The sequence below is a fragment of the Cynara cardunculus genome, unplaced genomic scaffold (assembly GCF_001531365.2).
Source record: "Cynara cardunculus var. scolymus isolate 2C unplaced genomic scaffold, CcrdV1 Un_Scaffold_1289, whole genome shotgun sequence".
In the NCBI taxonomy this organism is placed as follows: Eukaryota; Viridiplantae; Streptophyta; class Magnoliopsida; order Asterales; family Asteraceae; genus Cynara; species Cynara cardunculus.
In genome coordinates, this window is record NW_020200723.1 from 81,872 (window position 1) to 87,086 (window position 5,215).

Consider the following 5,215-nt stretch of genomic DNA (forward strand, 5'->3'; position numbering starts at 1 on the left):
TTAAATATAAAATTTTACAAAATAAAGGATATAAATAAAAATGAAAATGTAAGTTGGAGGGTAAAAATTGTAAATTTACAAAATTAGATTTTTTAAAATTAGTGGGTCCCACACAAACAACCCTATTTCTACCAATAAAACTAAAACTACCCTATTTCTACAAACCCTTTTCAAAACTACCATATTTTTGCAAAAAACTCCCCTTTACCCTACACCGGAGCTAATGGAATTAGTTACCCATTACGGAAAGTAAATGACATAAAGTATAAATGACATAAAATAAAGGCATGAATGTAAAAGACAGAATATAAATGACAGAAAGTAAAGACGGAAATTAAATGACGATAAAAGTAAATAAATGACAATGTTGCAGCACCTCAAGATGAAGAACAATATTTACAGAAAAACTTAAGAACTTGCATAAACATAAAGCTACTAAAAGTTAAGTGTGTTTAAGGAGGAGGGATAAGGGCTAAGAGATGTTCAGGGATGATTTTCTAAAGGAGCACCTATGGCCCCTTTTTATACACAAACAATAGACAAAATGACAAAAATATGGGAAAGGTAAGTGTCTTCAAAGAGGGAACCATAAAGTGGACATCAAATCTATCACAAAAGGTCATCCAACAAGTCATCCAAAGGTCCCCTTCACCAGCAGTGTTGGTCAAAGACCGATGGTTCTTCAAGCCTAGACTTCCATCCGGTACAATGGCTGAACTAATAAGCACTTCTCCAAAAAGCTGCACCGGATCTGGTCAATGCTGTTGGAATGCTGCAGCATAATAGTGCAGTATTTGTAAGTTAAAGATGTCATCTACCCCCAAATTGTTGTAAAAACAAATCCATCACCACTTTTAGCTCCAAACATAATAAATGGAAAATAAGTAAGTAAAAATGACTCAAGGTTGGGATAAACTAGAAGAATCTACCTATTAAACAAAGGAAATGGGTACTTTAAGCATGTAATAAACCATGCTTATCACACCCCCAAACTTAAAGTGTTGCTTGTCCCCAAGCAACCAAATGACAACTAAAAAGGGACTCAAAATAGCAAAATATACAAGATCAAGGCAGTAAGTGCACACACAAAACAAAACATATCATTATGAACATCATAGCCCTTCATAAATTCTTTGCAAACCATTCATAACCTATTTCTCATGTATGACCATATGCTAGCACTCATCTTTTCTTTAATGAACTCAACACACCTCTTATTAGGGTCAATAGGACTTATTTAAGGTTTTTCTCTCTTTTGGCTATTTTCTTCTCTCACAATGCCTTTTTCATTTATGCTTCATCTTTCAATATTTTTAATTTTTGGCACTTTGTACTCTTAAAGATGAAAGCATGCACATTGCCCCTATGGGGCATTTTTGTGATTCAAAACAGATCCCATAAAGGCTTCTTTTTAGAGCTTTGCTCTTTTGTATTGAAGTTGTGGCCTTTGTGGTATACCCTCCCCCAAACTTGGATCTTTGACAATGCCCTCATTGGCTATGTTGGGTGGATAGTGTGTATAAGGATACAAGTGGCTACTTTGTGAGTTATAAATGAAGAATGGCCTAAATCATACCCAATTTTGAATTGGTGTGTGAGTAGAATTTTGCTTAAGAAAAGACATATGCTAGTTCTAGCAAGAACACAATTAGTAGGTGAATGGCTATTTACCCTCAAATTTATTAGGCTATGATATCAAAAATTATAGGCAATGATCATGTAATCAACTATAAAACTAAAGCTAAAAATTAAGAAAACTATCCTAGACTCAAAATAAAAATCAAATTTGGAAGCTAAAGATGAATGAATGAACCTGTCCTACTCCAAGGGAGTAGGCTGTGTAGCCTGTGGTTCCATGGCTGCAGCCATGGCTGCATTCTTGAGCTGTTGGTTCTCCTCCTCCAACCTCTTATTTTCTTCCTTGAGGCTCTTTAGCCTCTTACCCTTCTTCTATAACTTCTTGCCCACCATCTCCTCTACTTTCTGCTTTATCTCCTTCATCTCATGCGTCCTCTGTTTCTGTCCTTTCTGAATCTACCTCCTCACTTCTTTTTTCAACTCATCCATCTTCTCCATATTCTCTGTCCTCTGTCTCATCATGTTGTCCAAAATGTGGCTGTTTTAAGACATCAGATCTTGTATCATGCCCATCAAGTTAACAGAGCCCATGCTTCTACTAGTCCTCATGTTCGCTCATTGATGGTGAGGAACTATTATCACTTAGTTCCACCATCTCAGGTTCTGTATTTGGAGGTTTTACAGCCGCTCGTCGCCTATTGCTTCTTCGCACAGGTACGTTCGTCGGTGGTGGGTCTCGAACAGCCTGTCGTTTGAGTCTAGCCATGGTTGCGACTGAAGAAAGAAAAAGAAGAAATATGGGAGAAAAAAAATAGGGGAGGAAACAGTAAGTGACTGAGTGGGTGATGAAGAGAGGGTTTAGATGGTGATGGGAGTTCGTTTCTTGAGTGATTGAGAGAGTAATGGAGCGAAAACAAAAATGGGTGATTGAAAGGTTGGGTTAAAAGGGATATGACATTTAATGATGGGTTAGAGGTGTGAGTAGTGGGTTTAGAGGGGGTGGCCGGTGGTTTTAACAAAAGGTACCAAGCAATAATTTTTTTTAAAGCTCTCATTAAATGAGATTTAACCTTCACAACAAATGACATTTTCAAAACAAATGACATTTTAACCCTTGACTGAAAAGTTGGGTGTTAGGGTACAAATGGTGATATCATGCAACCTATGTACCTTGTACCATATTGTACCTTCCTTAGACCTCTTCTTTATCTCTATCTTCACCCCTTTTCTTTCTTTCTTTCTTTTTAAAATATCAGGCGCCAAACCTTCCCCAAATACCAACAAAATACCAACTTTAAAACACAAACAACCTATGAAATTAAAACCTACGTACAAACAAAGTTGGACTTTTAAGAAGTCCAAGGGGGTTTTTAAAACTTTTAGCAGGGAGCAGCACAGCTCTCAGAGTGCTGTTCTGAGACTGCTGCCGGATCATGGTACACTTTTACCCTTTGGCCATCTACCTTGAAAATAGAGTTATCTTCAGGATTTACCAAGTCCACTGCTCCATAAGGGTATACTTTAGAAACAAGAAAAGGCCCAGACCATCTAGACTTAAGTTTTCCTGGGAATAACTTCAGTCTAGAATTAAACAAAAGAACATCCTGGCCTTCTCTCAACTCTCTGTGTTGTATCCTCTTGTCATGCCAACTTTTTGTTTTCTCTTTATAGAGTTGGGCATTTTCATAGGACAACATCCTATGTTCATCCATTTCATAGAGTTGCATCTTCATTTTCAAACCAGCATCTTTTAAAGAAAATTTTAATTCTTTTATGGCCCAATATGCTTTATGCTCAAGCTCTAACGGCAGATGGCAAGCCTGGCCATAGACTAGCTTGTATGGGGACATACCAATTGGTGTTTTGAAAGCGGTTATGTATGCCCATAAAGCATCATCTAGCTTGAATGCCCAATCCTTCCTGTTAGGCTTGACAACCTTTTCCAAAATACTTTTTATTTCTTTTTTGGACAACTCAGCTAAGCCATTTGTCTGTGGGTGATATGTTGTGGCTATTTTATGGTTAACATTGTATTTTGCAAGAACCACACTCAACAAATTATTTATAAAGTGGGTACCCTCATCACTTATTAGTCTGGGGGTACCAGACCGTGTAAAAATTTTCTTTTGGAGGAACTTAACCACAGTCTTGGCATCATTTGAAACACATGCCACAGCTTCCACCCATTTTGAGACATAATCTACAGCAACCAGAATGTATTGGCAGTTATTTGATGGGGGAAAGGACCGATAAAGTCTATTCCCCATACTTCAAATAACTCAATTTCCAAGATCCAATGTAGTGGCATTTCATTTCTTTTGGAAATGGACCCACATCTTTGGCATTCATTGCACCTTTGTGCAAAGTTATGGGAATCCTTGAAAAGAGTCGGCCAATAGAAACAAGACAGTAGGACCTCGGCAGCAGTTCACTGTCTGTAACACCCCGAATGTTTTCCTTTTTCCCAACTCAGTACATGTCAAAAAAATAAATAAATAAACATAATATATTTATAAAGTATGTGTTTTCATGTGCTTAGTTGTGTTTAAAAATGCTTTATTTTTATAAAATAAAGAATCCTCCTTTGTGATGTATGATAGGGTATGCATATATGTCTCTCTCTCTCTCTCTCTATATATATATATATATATGTATAGTTATGATTAGAGAAAGAGTCCTTTTTGAATTCTTGGGAATAGTTTTTTTTATATAAAAAGGGGGAAGGGCACCTGCAAATATTCACTTACCTTTGCACCTCACCCTTTTACCTTAAGAGTTACCTTTTTCCACAAAAGATTTTGACTTCCATGTAAAGGATTGAGCTAAGATTCTTTATAGAAAAAAGGGAGGCGCCAAGGATCGGCAGTGGTTGAAAGCAAGTAAGAAAAGAGGAGTAAGGGTGAGCAGCCTTAACTGTGTTTAGTGTGAAGAAGAAAACACAGCCCCACCTGTTTCTAGTTGGAAGGAAGAAAACAACAACAGCAGAGCAACAGCAACAGCAACACAGCCCTGCTGTGTTTTCCTTCGACTCGGCAGCAGCAACAGCAACAGCAACACAGCCCTACTGTGTTTTCCTTCGACTCGGCAGCAGCACGGCAGCAGCAGCAACAAAACAGCAACAGCAGCAAAGCACGACAACAGCAGCAAGAAAACAGCAACAACAGCAAACCTTTCCCTGACTCACCGCCTTCTTGTTGTTTTCCTTCTACACGCAGCGACCGTTATATGTTTTAACTTCTCACAATTATCTACTTATAAAGATTGAAGATTTTGATGACAACAGATTGTTTAGGTAAATCCAGTAAATTGATATTAGGTTGAGTTGAATTAAAGGACTCATTCACTTGGTAAAATACCCCACGTTGTTACGTTTATGGCCTTATTAGCTCTAAAGCACTCATTCCCTTATTTTGGAGTTTTATTGACAAGTAGGGGTTATCGCACTTGAGCTAGGATATACACGGAATTGCCCGGATAAGTGAACACTATGATGTCTTTGACACCGTTTTTAAGTACCGTACCGGATTGCATTGAACCATGAAGTGCATAGTCGTTTTATCTGTTTTGTGTGAAGGTCGGTGTAAGTTGGAATTAGGCATTGTGATCATTATGTAAATTCCAAATCACCTTCTCACCC